We start from the raw sequence: 25,463 nt of genomic DNA on the forward strand, positions 1-25,463 counted from the left end.
AACAGCTTTTCTTTTCCCTGAAAAAAAGTTCTCGTGTTTGCGTTGCCGTGGTGAGCCTGCAGAAATGAACAGTTTTGAAAACGCGAAATGATGGAAATGTGGCATGAATTTTCTTAGCCCACGGTTAAAAGATTTGCCTATCAAATAACCTTGAAGTGCACCAATTGAAGAACGATTGCATAGATATTGGTCGCTACCAAATACGTTTTTGAGCAATTTATATAGAACAGCATAACTTATCATACATATATATATATATATATATATATATATATATATATATATATATATATATATATATATATATATATATATATATATATATATATATATATGATAAGTCCTAGGTGCTCAGCTACCTGAGCAACACAAAAAAAGTGAAAAAATGTGCAAAAACGTGTTTTTTTTTTGCTTTTTTATTTTTAGGTAGTTTCTGACCGCTGTTAAAGGTTCCAGCAGAAACTCGGACCTTGGTTAGAAGTTAGTCACTAAAGACCCCAGCAGAAACTGGGGCCTTTAGTGATGGTGTTTTGACCATCACTAAAGGTCTCAGTTTTCTCTAAGACCTAATAGGCAAAAATGTGCATTTTTTGCGTGGGCTGTCCATCAAAGCCGCAGTTGATGGCTCCTCTGTTTGTGCTGGTAGCGGCGTACCCAAGTGTTGTGCAGCTACCACTTTATATATATATATATATATATATAGTAGAAGCCTAGGCACAGAAAGTGCGGCGGCAACTGGAAAAGGAAAGTGCAGGTAAGTAGAAAGGCAGAAAAGTAAAAAGACAAAAAGAAAGTAAAAGCCTTGACACATAAAGCGTGACGGCAACAGAAAAAGAAAACCGCAGGAAAGTAAAAATACAAAAAGGTAAAAGCCTAGGCACATAAAATGCGGCAGCAAAAAGGAAAGTGCATGAAAGTAAAGAGACAAAAAAGTGAAAGCTTGGGCATATAAAGCTTAGCGACAAAAAGGAAAATGCAGGAATAAAAGAGGACAAGGATCGTGAAATCGCGTCCTTGAATAAAAAATCTTACGTATATATTAGTATACATATACTTATGTCTTTTGTTTTTCGTTTTAATTATCTTTTCTTATTTTAGTTTTTTGTCCGTTCATAGTCCTTTCACGCAACTTTTCCCTACCTGAGAGGGTTGTGGGTTCTCGTATGCTTGTCAGCGTAGGTATGAATGAGCTCATGCCACAGAACGTAAGCGTGCTCCGTCGTGCAATCTACAAAAAGACATACATGTGTACAAAAAGACATACATGTCGTCCCTTCGGGAAAAAACATAGAAGGATACAGGGGCTAAGCCCCCTGCCGACCTTTTAGAAATGCTGACAGGGGCAGGGGGCTTGGCCCCTGTCAACCTGTCAGAGGGCCCTAGGCGGCAAAAGCCTTGCTCCTGTCTGCCTGCTGTTAGACAGAAAACGGCAGAGGCTAGGCCCCTGCCGGTCTGTCAAGGGAGACAGAGGTGGCAGAGGCTTGACCCCTACCGTCCTTGCAGATAAAAGGCCTAGGCGACAGAGGGCAGAGCCCACTATTTGCCGAAAAGTGAAAGAGGCAAGGGCAGAACCCCCTGTCTGCCGAGGAATGAAAGAGGCAGAGGGCAGAGCCCCCTTGCTGGACGTAAATGAATAGAGGCAGGGGCTCTGCCCCCTGCCTGCCAAAAGATGCGAGCGGTAAGGTCGAGGCCCCTGCAAGACGGGAGGCGACAGGGCCTCGCCCTGCCTGCCGGAAGGCCCGGATGGCAGGGGCTGAGACCCCCGCTAGACAGGAGGAGATGAGAGGAAGAAGACAGAGGAGGACAACGAGGGTGAGAGAGAGAGAGAGAGAGACTTGGGAACCATCGGTGCTGGGGGTTTCAGCGAGGCAACCGTCGAACGAGGAGTGTCGAGAAGGATTTCGACAGGGTAGTATCGGCAAACACAAAGAGGGAGGCTCCGGATGCCCGAAGGGTACAAAGAAGAAGAAAGGGAAGGCTGGCAGTATAGTCGCCAATGGTTGCTATTGCCAGTCGCGGTGGTCATCGGGGTTAGCAGAGAGGGGGAGAAAGAATTGGGGGTCGTCGACGGGATGGTCACTGACACAGTTGGCGATAGGAGGGTCGCCAACACAGTTATCAGTAGGAAGGTTGTCGGTGACCTCGATCGCTAGTGGCTGCGGAGAAGGGGAAGGAGACAGGTGGGTGAGAGGAGAGAGAAAGGGGTGAGAGGTTTTGCTCCTCACCCTCTCAGCCTGCGTCTTCTTAAACATGCAGGTTGAATCCTCCAGAACCCAAGTTGGGTTTGGGTACGGGTCAGGCCTAGATCTGATCCGGGTCTGACACGTCGGGCCTGGATCTGATCCAAGTTCGATACGATGATCCGGACTAGGCACGTGTCTGACACATTTTTTTTAGCAGACTTTACAATCTCTCTTATTACTTCTCTCTTTCCTCCTCCCCTCTTCCACCATCTCCCAGTGTTATCAGTATGTTTCTTATTCTACCCTATGGTTTTATAGTGTTTTATGATAGATCTAAATCATTAAATGTGTTTATCATGCATGATTTAGTGGGAATCGATATTGAGATAAAAAAAAACAGGTTGAGTGAGAGACATAAAGAGAGAGACGCATACCAATGATGATAGAGAAAGATAGGACTGATCCTCAGTCTGACGATGTCACCCGAACGAGGAGGAAGGAAGAGTCGGTGCGACAGTCACCCCATTAGGGAGGAGGGTGGAGGTGGTCACCCTAGTAGGGAGCAACGAAGAGCAGAGAGAGAGAGAAAGAAGAAAAAAATTAAAAAGGGTCCATCGGGCCATAATTATAAACTCCATAACGATGACATAAATGTCACTGTTATAGAGTAAAACGTATAGCGGTGACATAAAAGTCATCGTTATAGAGTATACCTTATAATAACTACATTGATATATCATTGTTATTTAATGGATGTTAAATATTGCCGTAAAAGTATTTTAACGACAATATTTAATGGCTACACATGTCGCCATTAAAGGCATATCTTTAATTGTAAAACCTGGATTTAAAAAAAATAGAAATAAATAAAAGGATTTTTTTCTTCAGAATTGATGGGATAATATAATATTATATTAAATATCTTGGATTCAAATGGATCTTGGATCCAAATAGGGGCATATCGAATCCAATATGTGGATTTGGATATAACAAGTGAATTTGGATCCCGGATGGATTTGAAACCCAGTTGGAGTTTGATTTGATTTTTAATAGATCCAAATATGGTATAACCCCAATCAAGATTTGAAAACCAATTGGGGAGTTTTATAAAGTTATGGTATTCCGGGATCCAACCCGAAATTCGAGATCCGTTAAAAAACTCATATGTATATAAATAAATTAATAAAGACAACTTGCAATGAAATGTGAAGTGGTGTTGTGGAGAGGTTAGTTACCTCTTTGGGAATTGATGCGATTTCAAATCCCACCATATACGCACATGATTTGGTAAGAAGGCGCTACATTCATTTTTAACAAAAACCTATAATGCCTATATGTATATAAATAAATTAACAAAGATTTAATTTGCAACAAAATGAACAATAGTGTTGTGGAGAGCTTCATTGCCTCTTTGGAGAGTGACTCGAGTTCAAATCCTCCCCTATATATGGATTTTTATTTTGGTACACAATGATTCCTTTTTAACAAAAATGTAGAACTTTATGGTAAGTTTACATATTTTATTTATGCAAGATATAGACTAGTCAAAAATCTCAAATTTAGAAACACAATTAGGGTTTCTAACATTCAAAAACTCAATTTTAGAAGTAGGAAGAAGATCCATCAGCTAACACACATTTTTCCTATAGCCTTTAATATAGAACAAAAAAAATAGAAGGTTACAAATCCAATTTTGGAAGCAAGATTTCTCCTCCTTCCATTTTCACGATTTTTTTTATAGAGTCAAGATTTGCCTTGTGCACATAGTGAGAAGAAAAATGTAAGTGTTTAAAGAACAATGAGAAATCCCATGAAGGAAAGATTTTGAAGGGGTATGAATGAAGAAAAGGGGGAGGGTACGGTTTCAAGAATTTAGAAATTTTTGGCAAGAAATCAAAAGAAAAAAGTTGAAAAAAATGCCGAAACTTTTTCATATTATAACACACAATTTTGGTGTTGTGTCTCCATCTCATCTCTTTCTCTCTTTCTTCCTATCTCCATCTCCCTCATTATTTTCCCCATACTTTGGAGAAGCTCCATTGGTAGCCATGCAACTGAGAGAAAGATGACAACCTATCGACCCAGCCATACCCCGGTCGTGTTCAGAGATTTTATTCATCAAAAAAAAATGTAAGGGGCCTTATATCTCTATGCGTGTGGCTAGTGTTATGTGTTCATACTGACTAGTTTTGAAACACTAGCTGAATCTCTCTCATATCTTGATAAAAAAATCTCAAACAAAGACTCTATCCTAATCTACATATTGTAAACTTCGATTTGGTATATTTATTTGATTTACTTGAATTCGTATATAGGAGATATGTTTGTTGTAACATGAGACTAGTTTCTATCCTTTTTGCAAGACTATATTGATGTTCTAATTTGACTAGTTCCGGAAGAACATTCGTATCTCCTAGACAATGAATCCAAAAAATAAAAATGAGGGCTCTATCTTGATCTACACATTTGAAACTTCAATTTGGTGTATTTGTTTGATTTATTTGAATTAATATCCTAGGAGATATATCTGTTATAACAAGTGACTAGTTTCTGTCATGTTTGTAAGACTGTACTGATATTCCAATCCAACCAGTTCTTGAAGAACATTCGTATCTCTTAGTCAACTAATCCAAAAAATATAAATTATGGTTCAATTCTGATCTAAAATTTTGAATTTCAATTTGGGTATTTATTTGAATTAATATCCTAAGAGATATGTTTGTTGCAACAAGAAACTAGTTTCTGTCTTATTTGCAAGACTGTACTAATGTTTTGATTTGACCAGTTTTGAAAAAACATTCGTATCTCTTAGACAATGAATCCAAAAAATATAAATGAGGACTCTATCTTGATCTTCATGTTCATAACTTCAATTTGGTGTATTTATTTGATTTGTTTGAATTAGTATCCTAGGAGATATGTATGCAGTAATAGGAGACTAGTTTCTATAAAGTTTGCAAGATTGTATTAATGTTCTAATCCTACCAATTTTGAAAGAATATTTGTATTTCTTAGACAACAAATCTAAAAAATATAAATAAGAGCACTATCTTGATCTATATATTTTGAATTTCAATTTGGTGTATTTATTTAATTTATTTAAATTAGTATCTTAGAAGATATGTTTGTTGCAATAGGAGACTAGTTTTTATCCAGTTTGCAAGAATGTACTGAGTTTCTAATCCTACCAATTTTGGAAGAAATTGTGTATCTCTTAGATAACGAGTCCAATAAATAAATACAAGGATTCCATCATGACCTACACATTCAGAACTTGAATTTGGTGTATTTGATTAATTTAATTAAATCTTATCGATATACAACAAGGTTGTATTTTAAACCAATTAATGTTCATCGAACGAACATACATGAGCATAGTTTCGCAAAACACAAATTTATTATATTTGTTTTCGCGTACTCAACAGGATAGTTGTTACATTTGAAAATCCGTTAAATGATAAAGTATTGTCTATTTCATGATTCTTGCCCTTATATTATTAGAATGAGTATGAATCTGAGTGTTTTCAAAAAAATGCATTTTTTATCGCATGCACATGAAAATAATGTCATGCTATTATTGTGCTTTGACAAAGAATGAGATATACGTGTTATAAATTGTTTCATATGTAAACTAAATATGTGATTCACATATGAATGCTATGCTATGTTTAGTACATCAACCACTTATTATAAATGCATAATATGAATATTTGCACAGTTATAATCATTGAAGGATCATGAGTTACACAAAAGCTCAAAAACAAAATTGAGCTTGTGATTCTGAAGAACCCTTGTGGTGTCATATGGGCACTTATGATGCTAATTGTTTTCCATATAAATTGAATATGTGATTTGCATGCAAATGTTATGATAATGTCCAATGTATGGATTGTTTGATAGAAATTGTATATTTCTATAAACTGTTGCACAATAATGAAAATTATAGGGTCATGATTATGCAAAATTTCAAAACTGAGCTTGCGGTTTCGCAAAACCTTTGTAGTGCCATATGAGCATTTATGAAATGTTGTACTTGAGACATGCCATGTGGATGCATGATCAGTGGGGAACGATACGTACACTCTAGCTCTGAAATAAAATTTAAAATAATGCAAGTACAAGTACTCGACTTGGATTTGAGCCGTAATTCTGAAAAATACTGTTGGTGCCTATTGTGCACTAGGTTGGTAATGTGCATACACTGAGATCACACCAAGTGTAGGTGGGATTTTGGAAATTTCTTATGGTGCAATGACTCGCATGAAGAAAAAAACAAATTTTAATATATGTACATATAACCTAATTACAAGATTCTGGGTATACCTCAAAGACGGTATATGTTATCAATTTCTTGGGATTCTAGGTATACCTGAAAGATAGTATATGTTACTGATTTCTCAAGGTTCTTGGTACACCTGAAAGATTGTGTATATTACCAAACCCATGTTCTACCTTGGAGAGAGTAGATGGTACAAGCTCCGTGTGACTGTTATGTTTTTGTGAGAATGAGGCATCTCACCCGGTCCTCAGTTCTCGGAGTTAGGGGGCCAAGACTACCAATGTGTCCTAGGTGGTAGATTCAAGTCTTTTGTAGAAATTTTTAGGGTGTATCTTATTTTTAGTTTTTGTCATTAGGGAGTACTCTCTCGCACGTGAACTATCCCATTTGGGTATCCGTACGGCTAGTCACACATGATATTAATTAGAAAAGCAAAACAGACCCTCGTGTGGTCTTGGTCTGTTACAATGTCAAATGCCTGTACGTACCCACAAGGTAATTAACAAGATAAATATGAAGTCAATTTACTTTTAAATGTGTTTAAGTACATGTACAACTTGATATTGCATTTATTATAGTATAGTTGTGATTCATTTATGTTATGTGTAGTCCAGTAATGTTTTTCTTTATTTACCAAACCATGAGTTATTTGTATTGGGTGAATCTCATAAAACTTATATGAATTTTATCATTTCATTATCATTATTTGAATGTGTTGCATATATACTTGTACAAATGACATTGAACACATTCATATTGATATATGCTTCTTACTCAGACGGAAAGTAGTCTGGCCCTATATGAATTATTATTTCTTAGGTAGCAAATAAATATATCAGAGCAATTGCGGGCATCATCGTGGGCGGCGCCATGAGGCCATATCTTCTATTGATGTCCTGCGGAACTCTGACTATTTTCATTAATCATATTAATTATAAATTTATATGACCTATAATATTTCAAGGCAATGTTTTACTTTGCCTAATGATATGGAAGTTGTGTTATCACCTGTAACTCGCACAATTATTTGACCATGGAATTTATCAATTATTTTGCTGTAATAAAAAATTTTATTTCAATTTTTTTAATTAAATATTTAGAGCATTATATTAATGGCGATATACAAAGTCATTGTTACAGAGTAAACCTTATAACGATGATATTTAACTTTAACGATGACATTATCTGACCATTTTATATTGTCGCTAAAGTGTATTAACAGTAATACTTAACAGCGAGATAATGTTGCCATTAAAGATGTTTGTAACAATGACACGTATGCAGGGGCAACACATTTACGATGCGGTCCATCTCTCCATTAATGATCAGCGAGAAATTTTTAATAATGATATGATATTTATGTCACAGCTATTACCTAGCAAGTAGAAGGGACAAAAATCTTACCGTTAATGATTGATCAACCTATTCACCCTCATCCATTTAGTGATACATGGGTTGTGGAATAAGAAGAATTTTTTACCATCAACTATACATGGTTCCGGCCAGCCAATTCAGGTTGGAGAAAGAAATCACTCCACACCCCATAATCTGCCTCCAAGAAAGCTTATCCTGCACTAGCTTTTCCTTCTCACGATCAACAAGAGATCTCTCTCCCTGATCACCATGGGAACGATTAAAGTGAACAACTTCTAAATCACCATGCATATGAGGGAGACCAACTGATTCAACTATCCCTTATCCCAACATCGACCCAGCTTGAAAACCATCTTCTGTAACGCCCCAAAATCCAGGAGTTGTAACTTTTTATGAAAAGTTTGAAAGCTTTGAAATCAATCATTTATCAGAGTTTGAAATAGAAGTTCAACATAAAATTTTTGTTTGAAATAGCAAGTCAAGAGACCTTGAGTGCATTACAGCACAAACTTTCTCTTGCACAACAGATTTGCAACACCGCACATTTAAGAAATCAAATAGATTATGAAAATACAATTCTCATTTAATAGTTTAAGACATGTGCAAAGAAGAGATTTTCAAAAAAAAAAATGATACAAATTTATCGAAATGTCCTAAGAAGCGAAACGTCAAGGAAAGGGTCTCATCTTGAACTCATCACATCATCATGCCATCACAAGCTGCCTCAACCTGTCCACCACCTGCCCATGAAATGGGTTAGTTTCACAAAAAACTAGTAGGAGTGCAAAAGACAAGGAGGAACAAAGACTGCAATAAGCAAGATAATTGCTCAACTAAACAGAAGAAACAAAACAGAGCTAACCATACATGTTGTCGAGTATGACAAGCAAAACTCAAGTAAAGCAAATAGTTAAATACAAGACCACTAAGAAATAAAGTGTTGAACAAGTAAAATATGCATTTATAGCAATCCAACTGATTCTATAGGCAGGGAGTAACTACTCTACCAAGCAGTCAAGCTTAGTAAGCATAAAAATTGAATAAACATTTATAACGAAGCTCGCAATGCATGCAATTACCACTGAATTCTTTAGTTCACCGACAAGTAACTATATTAATCATAAAGTGCAAGTCATTGCACAACAAGCATAAGCTACCCGTGATTAAGCAATCACACGACAACAGTTATGTAATAACCACAAGGAGTAAGCAACTTATAAGACAAACAACTACATTGGTTATAGTTGTAGACAGTTCATGGATTACAAGCTATGAGCAATTATATTTGTCATATAAACAGTTCATAGATTATGAGCTGTAAGCAGTTACATTCGTCATAAGGGACGCAAACCAACAAGTGCTATATTACAACAAGCACGAATAGTTCAACCAAGTAGCAAGTCACATGCTGATATATCGCAACTAGCATAATGCTATCATCACAAGCATTTGACTAGCACGAGCAGCTAATTATTAACAAAAAACTGCGTAACCAATTCAACCAACAAGAGCAACGCCACAATAGGCATGTAAAGCTCAACGAGTAGTATGCCGAACTACAAGGCAACCAAGCAAGTCATGGCATACACATCTCTACAATGTAAATAACTTACATTTTGTTCTAATTAATAACTGGCCATTGTAGGTATGCACAAGACACTAAACATAGAAACAATCGAGATCGATTCGGGGGTTTATTATGCCATGTATTTTATACTACCCCGAATGACTGACCGAGTCTGCTCCTAAGAGAACGGCCAGTGACCAAAAGAGTAAATCTCCAAAGGCATTCATGGCTCGTGGATGCATCAAAACTTCTGTAGAAGTGGCCTGAAGGCTATCTTTGTAGCATTTTCCCTAACTCCGATGACTGGAGAATCTGAGTCTTTTGCTCGTAACTGCCATTAAAGGAATTGTCCATCAGAGTTTTGTATCATCCACTCTCTCTCTTGATGAACCGTGTCGAATGAGCATGATGAGAGTTTCTTAACCGTCGTTCCATTCTACATGCTCTGATCTTTTGACCCACTTGAGCATCTTGCCTCTGAAGGCGCATAGTCACCATTTAGTGAATTATACATGCCAATGCACATTCGAGGCAACCACATACCTCTCATTCTACTCACCAAAGTACACAACATACCTGTTCAAAAGTACAACCGCGATGAGAGGGGTCAACTCCTAGTCTGGGTAACAACATCACCATTTTATGATCTCAAACACGTACCATTGTACATTCGAGGTAAACATAAACCTCTCATCATACTCATCATACTATGCAAAATACATGTTCAAAAGTACAACTACGATGAGAGAGGCATAAATTTCTCAAAAGAAATCCATCAACAATCGTCTAGCGAAGGAAGGAAAAATGCCAACTATCTTAGTTGGCCATAAAACCCAATAACTAGGTCTCACATCAGAGGTGATGTAGCACTGGTCTAGCGATGCTGCATGTTCCTCAGTAGAACCTTCGCCTATCTTATGCACATGCCCTTAAACAGGGTTATCCGAGTTATATCGGGTATGGAAACTGAAGTTGTAAACACTTCTCCCAAACACATCAATTTAGGAGATCCAGCCGCTATCTCACAAAAGACCTTCAAAATCTGCTTTATGAAACAATACGTTTCGAAAATAGGTTGGTGCCTAAAAGTTATCCTTTTTGAAGAACCAAATGCATAAGTGTGCATCATGCCTTTTAAGACAAAAGGATAAGTTGAAATACGTTCGAAGCTGCACTCAATGAGTGCAAGCTAACAAAAGAGTAAGCACATGCAGGTTACAGTGCGACAATAAAGTATGATCGATTCCCAAAGTGCAAAACTGTATGTCGAGCGCAAAACCTCAGAAGCAATGCACAAAGTACAAAAAGGTACCTCACTAAACAACCAAACAACTACGTGATTAATGAAAGCAATGCACGAGGTACGAAACCGTACCTCGGCCAATCAAACACACAAGCAAGTGACACACCCAAGGCAGTGCACAAGGTACGAAATCATACCTTGGTTAACTAGACATGTAAGCAAGTAATATGCAAGGTAGGAGAGCATAAAGAAAGGAAAGCCTTGGCGCATAAAACGTGGGGCAATAGAAAGGAAAGTGCAAAAATTGAAAGTGACAAGATGTAAAAGTCGTGACGCATAAAGTGCGGGGAAACAGAAAAGTAAAGTGCAAGGAAAGTAAAGAGGACAAGGATTGTGAACCCGTGTCCTTGAGTTAAAAAATATACATATATATTTTATACGTACACATATATCATCGTCCTCTTTCATTTTTAATTATCTTTCCTTATTTTAGCATTTATCCATTCAGTGTCCTTTCACGCAAGAATCCCCTACCTTGAGGGGTTGCGGTCCTCGTATGCCTGCAACGTAGGTAAGCATGGGCTCAGGCTACAGAGAGCGAGCCGGCTCCATCGCTCATCCTGCGGGCGTAAAAACGTTAGCATGAACATGATAACAAACAACAGGCGGGCCCAGTGAGACCCGTAATGGTCGCCAAACCGGACCCCGATACACGGCTAGGCAGGTCAAAAGAACAACAAAGGCAGAGAGCCTTTAGTTACCTGTCTGCTGAAATAGCAAGGCCCTCCTGCCAGGGCCTTGCTCGCAGAAGGCGGCAGGTAGGGGCAGAGACAAAGCGGCAAGGGCAGGGAGCTCTGCTCCCTCACTGCCGAGATCCAAGCGACAGGGGCCAACCCCTGCCGGCCTACCGAAACAAGACAGAGGCGATAGGGCTATACCCTTGCCGGTCTGTCAAGAGAACCAAAAAGTGGCAGGGGGCTCAGCCCCTACCAGAAAGGAAATTGGCAGGGGCAAAGCCCTTGCCTAACCAAGGCGAGGTAGGGCTTCAACCTGCCTACCAAGAAACCCAAGCGGTAGAGGTAAAGCCCCTACCAGCAAAACGGAGGCAGGGAGGGGCTTGACCCCTCCCCTGCAACAGAGGACCCAGGGAAGGGCTCAACCCCTCCCCTGCGTACTTAGGGAACAAGGAGGCACCCCTCCCTGACGAAAGCAGGAACGGGGGAGGGGCCGAATCCCTCCCTTGCAACCCAAGAGAATAGGGAGGGGGCTCGGCCCCTCCCTTACGAAATAGAGGAGCAGAAGAAGAAGAAAAGAAGACAACGAGGAGAGGTGCTCGGCACCTCCCTCTTGGTAGACCCAGAGCCACCCACGATGGTGGCTCTGGTCCACCACCAACAACCGAAAAAGGAAGAAAATGGGGGTTTACATGGGAAGACCCTTGCGACGGGGAATGTCGTTGGTGAGTGATGCTGGAACACAAGCATGAAGGAGGAGAGCAACAACGACATCGAGGACGTCGCCCGAGCAAGGGTGGCAATGGTCGGGGGCCGCTCGCAGGGGGTTGTCGGGGTTGCAGGCAAGGCTATCGGAGAAGGGAACGTCTGCCGACAGGGGAGCCCGATCGTGGGTTGCCGACGTCTGCAAGGAAGGCGGCGAAGGAAGGAGAGGAGGCAACCAACGAGGTCAGGAACGGAGGGTGCCGGCCGAGAAGGCGTCGACGAAGGTGGAGGGTCACTGGCGGCTCCAATCGTTGGTGGCCGCAGAGGAAGGGGATGTGAGACAGGAGGCAGAGCAGAAGAGAGAGAAGGGGCAAGGGTTTTGCCCCTTGTCTGCCTAGCCTAGGTTTTTTAAAAACCGGGTCTGGGTTGGACTTAGATTCGGGCTCGACATGGCAGACCAAACCTCAACACAGTGTCCTACACAGTTTTTTTTTTTTTTTACAGGCTTTACATCTTCACCGTGAATCACACCAGATCCATCGCCCAAATCAACACCGTCGGACGGTCTAGCATATCCTCCATCGACCGCACCACCACCAACACTTACTGTAAACGATCGCAGTCCTACCCAAGATATCTCAACACCAACAGGAACCAACCCAGATCTTCCAGATGAATCCAACGATTTCCAGGGATCCAAGGACGGCAAAGAAAGCTTACTTAACAAATCTGACGAGCCCTTAGCAAGAAGCAGGCCAGACGATGAAGACTTGCCCGTTTCTTGCATCATGTCAGTCACGATCGCCAGACTACTCTTTTCAAGAACAAAACCAGGCGAAAAGCCCTCGCCTGATCCCTACAGTATGCCTACACGATGCAGACAACGATCAAGAACCTCCTCCCCCCATCGGAAGAGGGGGAGGGACGATCCTCTCATTAAAAAACCCTATCTCAACCACCTCCAGTACCTAGACGCAAGAGAGATAGGGCAACCAGCCCACCATTTATGGGTGCAGTAGCACCTGGGTGGAAGAGAAGACCCAGAGGAAGCCGGAAGAAAAATGGTGTAGATATACCTACCGGCCAATGGCCCGTGATGTCCTGTGGAAGATGGTAGGCAAAAACCTATCGCAGCATCAATTGAGGAGATACAACCTATAGCTGTGACTTCTAGTATGTGGCAGTAGGTGTTCTGGGAGCTGTTGGGATTTCCGGCGAGGATCGGATTCCGGCGACGATCGGATTCCGGCGAGGAGGCATTACCTACTGCGTCACTTTAGCAGTGGCCCTGCATAGACAAAAACAGAAGAAAAGCAGTAGACAGCGTACCTGATGCTGCCATTTACGGAGGTCGGAGGTCACCGGAGTTAGTCGCCGGAATTTTCTGCTCAGCCGGACTGCAGCCCTTCACGAGCCCAGGCTTCCGTATGCAATCGGTGAGCAGACCTTCAATCTCCCTTTTTCACACACACACAGGGTCGCTCATGATACCCTGTACATTTATATGCATAAGGTGGGAACGGTTACGCACCGTTCCCCTTTATCTCATGCTGATTTATCGGCATGATCATCCTTCAATGGGGATGTATCCACATTGTGGATAACCACCACGTTAATCGTGGTGGTTAATCCAACATTCTCCCACTTGATCCGACGATAAATCTTTAACCAGAAAAAAAACTTTATGGAAATAACTTGATGAATAGAATGGCCTTTAAATTCTATTCTAAAGGTCCTTAGTTGAATCTCTAATCCTTATGAGATTAACAACCATAATGAGAATCAAAAGACTGAAAGTGATCACTTTATTTACATGCATATGTCAAAAAGAGTTTAACAATCCTATCCTCATTACATGTTCGGAATATAATCCCGGTGCTAGCCCTTTAGTAAGAGGATCAGCGATCATCTCTTTTGTACCAATATTGACAATATGCGCTAAATGATTCTCTGTCCTTTCTTTAACAACAAAATACTTCAATTCCATATGCTTGCATGACGTAATACTTTTGTTGTTGTTTGAAAAGGACACCGCAGCTTCATTATCACAGTAGACCTTCAGTGGCTTCCCAATGGAATCGACCACCTTTAACTGTGATATGAAGTTCTTTAACCATATAGCCTGCGAAGTAGTCTCGTACAATGCAATGAATTCTGCCTCCATGGTGTGGGCAGCAGTGGTCGTCTGCTTTCCACTCCTCCAAGAGATCGCTCCCCCAGCAAGTAAGAAGACGTACCCAGTAGTAGACTTTCTACTATCAAGGCATCCTCCTAAATCCGCATCTGAGTAGCCAATGACCTCGAGATGATCAACTTTATGATACGTTAACATATAGTCTTTTGTCCCTTGCAAATACCGCAAGACTTTCTTTGCAGCCTTCCAATGGGGTAAACCTGGATTAGACTGAAATCTGCCAAGTACCCCTACTGCAAAAGAAATATCTGGTCTAGAACATGTCTGCGCATACTGCAAGCTGCCAACAACTGATGCATATGGATAAGCACTCATCTGTGCTTTGTCAATATCGTTCTGTGGACAATCCTTTAGGCTCAGCTTGTCACCTTTTGATATGGGTGTAGAAGTAGGAGAACAATTCTCCATCCCATATCGCTTTAACACCTTTTCTATATAGGATCTTTGGGAGAGGCCTAGAAACCCTTTTGCTCGGTCTCGACGAATCTCAATGCCAAGAACCTAAGCAGCCTCACCCATATCTTTCATATCAAAATGTGATGCAAGAAACTGTTTTGTCTCTGAAAGTAACTTCATATCGTTGGTTGCAAGTAAGATGTCATCCACATACAACATCAATATAATGAACTTACTCCCACTTTCCTTAAGGTATATACATTGATCAATAATGTTTTCTGTAAACCCGAAAGTCACAATGACTTGAGAAAATTTAATATACCATTGTCGGGAGGCCTGTTTAAGTCCATATATTGATTTGTTAAGCTTACAAACCAAACGATCATTTTCAAAGAAACCAAGAGGTTGTTCCATGTATACCTCTTCATTTAAATCCCCGTTGAGGAACGCTGTTTTCACATCCATCTGATGTAGCTCTAAGTCATAATCAGCTACGAGGGCCAGAATAATCCTCATTGACTCCTTAGTTGAGACAGGAGAAAATGTCTCATTATAGTCAATGCCCTCCATTTGGGTGAATCCTTTAGCAACCAATCTTGCTTTATGTCTCTCTATGTTACCTTTGGAGTCTTTCTTGGTCTTAAAGACCCATTTACACCCTACGGGCTTTACTCCTTTAGGTAACGTGACAAGATTCCACACTTGATTTTTAGCCATAGAGTCTAACTCTTCTTTCGTGGCTTCAATCCAGTGCAAAGATTGTTTGCTCTCAACAGCTTCCATAAAATTCAACGGGTCATCATCCATATCTATGAAATCACTAGGCTCCTGAAGGTACACCACATAATCAGGATGTATGGCAGATCTCCTAATCCTTGTGGATCTCCAAACAGGTCGTTCCTCAGGCTCAGATGAAACCTGATCATCCTGCTCGTGTTCTTCCGCATTGTCCACAATAGGTTCACTTTGGATTTGTGCATTAACAATCGAATGATCAACCACATTATCATTAGGAATAACAATGTGGTATCTTTCGATGTTTTCCTTAACAGGTGATAAAACTGGATCCTGTATTTCCTCAAAACCAATGCTTTGAAGTGCACTTAATCCTACTGAACCATCTTCTAGGAATTTAGCCTTATCTGTTTCAACAATCTGTGGTGAGTGAGATGGGCAATAAAACTTGTACCCTTTTGATCTTTCTGGATAACCAATGAAATATCCACTGGTTGTTCTTGGATCAAAGGCTTTAATGTGGGGGTTATACAGTTTAGCCTCTGCAGGACATCCCCATATGTGCATATAAGACAGTGATGGTTTCCTACCTGTCCACAACTCGTAAGGAGTTTTAGGCACAGATTTCGTAGGAACCTTATTCAAAATATGCACAGCAGTCCTTAAAGCTTCACCCCACAACTTTATGGGAAGTGTTGAATAATTCAACATAGCCCTGACCATTTCTTTAAGCGTACGATTTCTTCTTTCAGCTACACCATTCTGATAGGCACTACCAGGCATGGTATATTGAGGCACAATGCCTTCCTCTTTAAGAAATCGCGCTAATGGTCCTTCCCTTTGCCCCATCTCAGTAAACCTACCATAATATTCGCCACCTCTATCAGACCTGACTATTTTAATAACCTTATCGGTTTGTTTCTCTACTTCTTTCTTAAATTCTTTAAACATCTGAAAAACATCAGATTTTTCAAAAATCAAGTAGAGATACATATACCGAGAATCGTCATCAATAAAGGTAACGAAATATTTTTCGCCTGTGTAACATGGGGAAAACGGTCCACATACATCCGTATGGACTATTTCTAATATCTCACTACTGCGTTTGGCACCCTCTTTATATGTGTTTGTATGCTTAGCCTTTATGCAATCAACACATGGGTCATTGTCAGTAAAATCTAGAGATTGCAAGATCCCTTCATTTACCAGTCTCTTTATTCTCTTTTCAGAGATATGACCCAACCTTCGATGCCAAAGCATGTAAGATTTATCATCTGTCATGCTACGTTTATTTCCAACCAATGCGTATTCAGAAGTCAAAGACTCCTGAGTTTGGATCTTCACATTCAATCTATATAAACCATCATAAACAGATGCAGAACCAATTTCAATTGAATTTCTGAATATGAACAATTTGGAATTTTCAAACTTAAAACAATATCCAAATTTATCCAACTTTGAAATTGAAATTAAGTTTCTACTATACGATGGAATATAAAAGACATCATGAAGATCTAAAACTACGCCTGTATCCAGAATAATCCTGCAGGTTCCAACACCCTTCACATGTGAACGCATCTTGTTTCCCGAATAGATGCTTTTCTCATGCATTGTTGGTTCCCTTCTGCTCAGGAACAGCTGTAAACAGTTGGAAATATGAACAGTAGCACCAGAATCAATCCACCAGCTATTTTCAGGAATTTGTAATAAATTACATTCATGAGAAACAAATGACAAATTACCTCTCTTTTCCAACCACTTCTTGTACTTTATGCAATCTGCCTTTATGTGTCCCTTCTTCTTGCAAAAGAAGCACTTTATGGGAGCAGAGTTGGATTGCTGATCTTGGGATGACTTATCCCCAGTTGGCTTCTTCCTAGCATTTCTCTTAAATGCATTCTTCCTTGGTCCTACCTTGGACGTATGAGAAGCCATATGTGCACTTTGCACCTTCTCACCTTTCATCCTTTCTTCTTCTTCAACACACTTGGACATGAGTTCATTAAATGTCCATTCATCATTATGTGTGTTGTACGAGATTTTGAAAGGTCCGTATTCCAAAGGTAAAGACGTTAGAACTAAATGCACTAGGAAAGAATCAGAGATAGTGAGCTTCATGTCATTCAGCTGAGACGCTATGTTTCTCATCTCCAAAATGTGCTGGCGAATGTTTCCCCCTCCAGTATATTTCATAGATATCAGTTTTGACATCAGGGTACTGGCTCTGGCCTTGTTTGAACTCACAAACTGTGCCTCAATGGCATTCATGAATTCCCTCACTGTTCTGCATTGTGGGATAGCACTCCGAATGTTCTTAGCTACTTTAGATTGCAAAAGCAACAAGCTAAGTCTATTCGAGCGCTCCCACTTCTCAAAAGCAATCTTTTGATCAGCAGTACTCTGATCAGTGAGGGCAGCGGGTTCATCTACTCTTAGGGCCAGATCTAGATCCATATACCCTAATACAAATAAAACAGTTTCTTTCCAATCACTAAAATTGGATCCATCTAGAAAAGGAATTGAGCTAGAGCCATCTAAAATCACAGAACTACAAACTGCATGACAAAAGACACGTATAAGGAAGCATTCATACGAGACTTAAAAACTTTAGTGGAAAAAGCAAAAAAATAAAGGCCCTTGATATGCTTCTTTCCAGGCGAGTGAAGGGGGTCATCGGAGTCCTACTTTGGTAAGAGCTCCGACACGCAAAACCACTTCACCTACCGACCATATTCGGTAAAACTAAGGTTCTTGTGAAGATAGACCATCAACACAAGGTATCTTTGGATACACATGTGTGATGTATCTCGACACATTTACCTTATTCTACCCTACTTAAATTCCAAACACGATAAAACTACCTTTGGGTCGTCTATCGTTTCATGAATATAAGTACAATGTGCATATCGGCTTAGGAACTGTATGATAGTATAAAATTCATTCATGACTCACGTGTATTCAGTCACTTTGGTGACATGAAAACACTGATTCATTTAACTATCCTTTATGCTAATATGCAAAATTATATCTTAAAATGGTCCGTAAACCGAATGGACTAGACATATGACCCTCGAAATGGTTCTTAAACTGAATGAACCAGTCATATGTATCACGAACCGGTCTTAAAGCACTCTGAACCGGTCTGAAACAACCCCGAACCGGTCATCCAAGGGTCCGAACCGGTTCTGAACCTTATGAACCGGGTCAAATATGAACAAAAGTTCATTAAAAACCCTATAACCGTATGCCAAAACCCCTATATTTTCTTATATTTAAGAAAACACGGTCTTAACATCTCGGAACCGGTGAGAAACTAGAAGGAACCAGCCAAAAACGGCTCCGAACCGGTCCCGAAAGGGGACTGAGTCAGTCCTTGATCCGGTTCAGGCCAAATAGTGCCTGAACCCTTCTGGATCCGGGTCAGACCCGACTGCTAACTGGATCCGGATCAGACCCGAGGTTATCCGGATCCGGGTCGGACCCGGTACAGTCCTTATCCGGGTCGGACCCGGTTACAACTGGATCCAGGTCGGACCCGGTACAGTCCTGATCCGGATCGGACCCGGTATTACTGGATCCGGGTCAGACCCGGTAAAGACCGGATCCGTGTCTGACCCGGTACATATCGGATTCGGTCAGACCCGGCTCGGATTGGATCCGGGCCGAAACCCGGTAATAACCGGATCCGGGTCGGACCTGGTAACCGTTGGATCCGGGTCTGACCCGGGGTTTACCTTATCCCGGTCGGACCCGAGCGGGTCCCCACCCGAATCCCTGATCCGATCCGAATCACTTTATGGATCGGTTTCGGGTGGTTGGGTCCGGTTCAGAAAATGAACCCGACCCGAAAAACAAAACCGTAAAGAGTCGAAATAGGGTTTTTCCAAAAACCCTATTTCGCCCTTTTCATTTTGTTGCAGGGTTTTGCCGCCGCCTGCCAGCAACCAACGCCGGCGTCTACCGGCGATCAATGCCGCCGTCCGCCGGCGACCAACGTCGTCATCCACCGGCGACCAACGCCGCCATCTGATGGCGCCCTACTTCGGCGAAATCAGCCATCCGCCAGCCAAAACCAATGCCGCAGAAGTCTTTAGAAATCCGGCGACTCAATAGTCGCCGGCGACAGCTCCTGCAGCCTCCTGATGGCGGATGAAGATGAAGACGCCGGCGGGATCCACGCCGACAGGAAAAATCCCCATGAACAGAGGTAAGTTACTTTTTTTTTTTTATACTGTCGCCCAACGACGACAGTCGCCGGTGCCGACGACAGGCGCCGGTGACCAGCAGCAGGGTCACCCCACGGTGACCTGCGTTGCTGGTCTTACCGGAGCACACCCCGCAGCGGAAGCGGGGTGTGGGCCCATAACCCAATGTTGGGATTTTCGGCGAGGATCGGATTCCGGCGAGGATCGGATTCCGGCGAGGAGGCATTACCTACTGCGTCACTTTAGCAGTGGCCCTGCATAGACAAAAACAGAAGAAAAGCAGTAGACAGCGTACCTGATGCTGCCATTTACGGAGGTCGGAGGTCACCGGAGTTAGTCGCCGGAATTTTCTGCTCAGCCGGACTGCAGCCCTTCACGAGCCCAGGCTTCCATATGCAATCGGTGAGCAGACCTTCAATCTCCCTTTTTCACACACACACAGGGTCGCTCATGATACCCTGTACATTTATATGCATAAGGTGAGAACGGTTACGCACCGTTCCCCTTTATCTCATGCTGATTTATCGGCATGATCATCCTTCAATGGGGATGTATCCACATTGTGGATAACCACCACGTTAATCGTGGTGGTTAATCCAACAGGAGCACCATAGCATCTCTCTCTCTATGTCCAATGCTTGGACACGCGTGCACCCTTGATGGTGAACATCCCTTAAAAATAGTCTTTGCCGGTGGTTGTGTCTGCCAGATTGTTTTTGCAGAAAAAAAAGAATTCTGCCATTGATCGCATACATGATCCGCCGTGGGATTCGCCCGGTGAATGCACCCTTAGGGTAAATATTGGCTACTAGTGAAGGTAAGAAACTAATGAGTAGCAATCACTCTTTTATTCTAAAATTTATAATTTTTTTAGATCAAATATTACTGATGTGATTTATATAGTTTGTTTATTAAAAAGCTTATTTTTAATCATATAATTATAAAAAATAATTAAGTTTTTAAAGAGATTCAAAATTAGATGGTCCACAATGTTCCAAAATATCATAACACAAAAGATCACGTTTTTACGTAAAAACGCAAGATCCAAGGCTTGATCCTTAGCAAATAAACCATAATAAACACATCTATGCTGTTAAATTAAGTGGATACAACTTGCACCTATGATTTCCAGCTCATTAGTTTCTTACCTTCGTTAGTAGCAAATATTTTCTTATATATATTACATATTTGTATGACTAAGAACCCTCCCCAAGAATCAAATCGCTTAATAAGCCCAGCTGCTTGAGACGTAAACTCCGAGTGGAGTCACCAACACTCAACGGAACCCACCAATTAAAAGGCACACTCATACTCGGTGAGAGTCAAACCTGGGACCAAAGGGTCAGCACCTTCTTCCCAGGCTCGCTGGCACTCTGGGACCCGTGTAACTTATTTATCAGGTATTTATAACGAATGCCTACTGTTTCCTTTTTGACATTTGAGTGCCGGCTCTTATATGCTATGTTTCAAAGACACGCTTGTTCCAACAATCAGTCACTTGACCTTTGTTTAGTGAATAAAGTGACTACAGTGTGCACGGTGTTGATTTGTTTGAAAAGAAGACCATAAAATGACAAGTGTTAGTAAGAACAAAAAATGATATTTTCACCTTAGGTAGGTTTTTGAAAAAGAGTTAAGATAATTAAATGTAATAACCTAAACATTGAGCAGTTTTCTGTGAATGACTGATATATTAAGCAGTTTTCTGTAAATAACTGATATTAACCAGCTTTTTGTAAATTACTCTTTTTTTAGGGGGTAATAAGAACCAAATATACTTTGGCAAACCAACTACATCTAGGTGTGATACTTGGGCGGTAAGAGAGAGAATCAGGATTGCCTAACAGGTTCAGTGCATAGGGAGTTAGAGCATTTATAAACAGTTAAATTTGATTATAAACATGGCTTCAATTAATTGCAGGAAACAAAAGAATTTTTCCAAAGTAGTTATCACCATATTTAAAATAAAATCAATTAATAGAAGGAGAAACAATGTCTACTATTTGCCCTTTGATTCTTGTTGTCATCATTTCTGTGCTAGAAAATCAAATGTGAGCTAATAATCGCACAATATACTGTGTATGTACATCCAGTTGATGGAGATTCAGTATAAAATTCTGGCAAGGGTGTTTGGTACAGCTGGAAAAAGAGATGAATCACTGCTGACTCGGCTAATGTTAGGCAATAGGCTCGACAGGACCATAAGATTCCTCCCAGTTTCAAACCACTACTTTCTGTGAGACCAGCATTCTTATCAGTACAATGCTAAACACTGAGTGGGAAGTAGGTGCCTAACAAAGTTAAGAGCCTGCTATGAGTGAACCGGGTTTTTAGGGTGTTTTTGCAAACCTGACTGCGTAGATGCATTCGGCATAGTCTATTTGTTAGAAAACAATACTTGGATCGTATTTTTCAATGAAAAAATATGAAATTTTCAGTTTTAATATTTATGAAAATTGTAAACGGTTGATTTTCACACCTTATAAAAACCTATCCACATGATCCAAGAGTCTACTCCTATAAAATCAAGCACGTAAAACAAATGTTTTGAGAAAAACACGAACACGAACACGAAAAAAAAAACTTTTCAAAAGCCCACACGGGAGTAGGCAACTACCCTACAGAAGCCATGTTTAACGGTTCAACCTTTTATACTTAATCCAATGTTATCAAATGTCGGGTCCACATATACCCTCGTCGCGTCGGATCTATTATAACAAATATTCGGGTATGGATCAACATGACCCGGAACTGGATATATTTGGAATTTTGGAGCGAGCGGAACTGGAAGCATCGCTTCAACCCGCGAGCAAATTCCACTATAAATAAGGGACACTGGAGAGTGGAGAGGCGGCAAAACGAGAACTCTGACGCTTCAACGGACAATTCTCCAGAATCTTGAGAGGTAGAGAAGAGGGAAATGGGCGATCCTTCGGAAGAAGTCGACGAGACCGAGCTCGAATCACAGGTGATCCTCTCCATCTCCACCTCCACTTCTCGGCACAAAGAGAGAAAATCGTCTATTCAAGTGGTTTTCCGTTCGATGATCCACGAATCGTTTCTTTCTGTAGAATCTACGAGAAGATAATCGAGAAAACGAAGAACTAGAACAATTCCTCATCAGATGACACGATTTTCCCTTTTCTAACCGATAGCAGCTCTAAGATTGCGGAAATTCTCCAACGATCGGTGGAACTCGTCCGGGAGACGACACTGTATAGGTGTAATTGTCTAAATGAAGGTGTAGAGATTGTTATGATATCAAGATTTCCCGAAAGCGATGCGAAGTGTTGTTCTCCGATAGGTCCTAATCGTATCAACCTGATTTTCATTTTTCAGCAACTAAATAAGCGTTGATCTAAATATAAAGACAGAAAATTATCTATCCAAGACGTTTTCCGTTCGATGATCTACGAATTGTTATCCTTCTCAAGAATTTATGCAAGGATAATCCAGAAAACGAAGAACTAGAACAATTTACAATTTCTCATCGATTGACCTGTTTTACCCCTTTTAAATCGGCATCTGCATTAAGATCGCAAAAATTCTTCAACAAGCTATGGAATTCATCCGAGTGACAAACTCTTGATAGGTGTAATTGCCTAAATGAAGGTGTAGGGGTTGTTATAATATCAAGATTTCCAAAAAGAGGTACAAAGTTTTGATCTAAAATAGGTCCTCATAGACTGAGCCGGATTTTCCTTTTCCAGTAAATAAGTATACGGCAAACAGCTTGAAGATCATTAAAATTCTGCAAGAATTTGCGCTGATCATTGCAACTTTTGTCTTCCATAGCCAAATAATACTATAGGAATAGTAACTTTGTTGATTAGGTTCGTTGTATTCGATGCATGCATTCTAGCTAAAGGATTGATATAGATTTAACAATGACAGCTTTGTTTTCTGTGAACTCTGTTCAAACTCCAGCTACTTTTGACAATTTGGAATTTGAAGTCATAAGACATTGCCGTACATTTTGTACTAGTGAAGCTTTTATTGGAGCTCTCCTTTCAGTTCCTGGAAACTGGAGCTGTTTGTTTCTCAACATTTTGGAAAATAATGATGATGGAGATATTAGACAATCGTTTGTGCAACAATCTTAATATGCTTCATCAAATTTATAACAAAGAAAGTATTTGGAAATAGTACTGATTTGAAAATCATGCCCACGCACTGAGAAAACAAATGTGTAATTAGAAGTATTAATTTGTGTATAGATCATATTGCTTCAATGGCTTAAGTGTGCAGAATCTGATCATGCAGAGGAATGTCTTTTAATCTACGTTTGTAAATGACAATAGCCGGTACCTCCAATAATACTATATCATGTTTTTGGATATTGGTTGACTTTGCCTTTTGTAGTATCTTATGACTACTGATTGATGACATGACTCTTTCTATCTGGTTTCTATTCTGTGAATCTAGTCTTAGAAACACAAGAAAGTGTTGTCTATGCTCTTTAACTGATGGTTGACTACTTGTCGTTGGCTTTCAGGTGTACATGTCATGTATCATGCAAGGCCACCGGTATTCAATCTGCTCTAGCTACTATTTACATTTTCTTATCACTGCGTGGTATTTGAGTTTGTTCAACAGTATGTTTAACTACAAATGTCACATCTGTTTAGTTGTTTCCCACCCACTGTTACACTTTTCAATATTGTAAGGTGTACATTATATTTTTATTGGAAAAGGCCTACATTATTATAAACAGAAAGTGTAATGATAAAAGGAGTTTACCCTTGTAGCATATGTCGTCCTTCATGTTCACTATTTTAAGGAAGCAAAATATGGTTTCCTTTTACCTGCATGCAATTATGGATTAAAAAAAGCTGCATGTTTATTGTTTTATTATGCTTTATCATAGATGATTATTTTAATCTTCTTTATGCTAATATGTAATAAGGTACCTTTTCCTATACTAATTGACTAGACCGACCAAACGTGTATACCTTTTGTGCTCCTATTGGGTATTATGGTACTAATGGAATATGATGAAGTGTTAGAGGGGCTGTAACACACCGTCTAGGGACGGTTGCAACAGGTAACGTTGGCTGCATGTGCATGCGGCATGAGAGCATGTTAGGATTGTGGTGGTTTAAGGGCTTAACTTTATGCACCCTAGTGATAGCTCCTGCTGTTCGGGGTCCTGAAAATTTTTGCCCTCCGGTGGTTTGGAGGGGAAGGCAGCTGCTACGCTGGCGTGCACCAGTTCGAATCCGAACTGGCGCAACTGCTGGAGGGGGCGTGCTTCAGAACGCCGGCCCCTAGGCACTGGGGGAAATCCCCTGCGCGCAATGGTTGCTCACGGAGAGGCACACCGCGGTCGCGGGACATGCATAGGAGGTTTCTCGGCAGCAGAGTCTGCCGCGCGCGCTGCGTGCGGTGCGCAATGCTGGGGAGGTTCTCCGCCTGGAACCCGTTAGGCGCGTGGAAGGCGCGTGTGGTAAAGGCGGGGTCGGTGCGCGTCACGAAGACCGAGAGCGAGCGGTTGTGCGGAGGGTTGCGCATGGTGACGGTCGTGCGCCGGGAGGGTGTCCTGGTGGTGCGCGATGGGGGAAAACTCCTTGACAAGGGCGCGCGAGGGGAGCTGCGGACGGGAGGCAAGGCGCAGTGCGGGCCTGTGAGCAAGGAGGGTCCTCCGCGCGGCGTACTACTCTGAACGCGCAAGGGCCTTGCGGATGGAGGGGAAGGAGTGCCGCGCTGCGGAGGCTGGCGCACCACTGGCGAAGGTGGAAGGGAATTGCTGAGACAGGCAGGCGTCCCACGCCTTGACCTGCTGCCGTCGCCGCTGAGGAAGGCAGATTCGGGGTTGCGTTCCATGCTACCTCGGCTAGCCAGGAGGAAG

The sequence above is a fragment of the Nuphar pumila genome, chromosome 11 (assembly GCF_984573655.1).
Source record: "Nuphar pumila chromosome 11, dmNupPumi1.hap1.1, whole genome shotgun sequence".
Classification (NCBI taxonomy): Eukaryota; Viridiplantae; Streptophyta; class Magnoliopsida; order Nymphaeales; family Nymphaeaceae; genus Nuphar; species Nuphar pumila.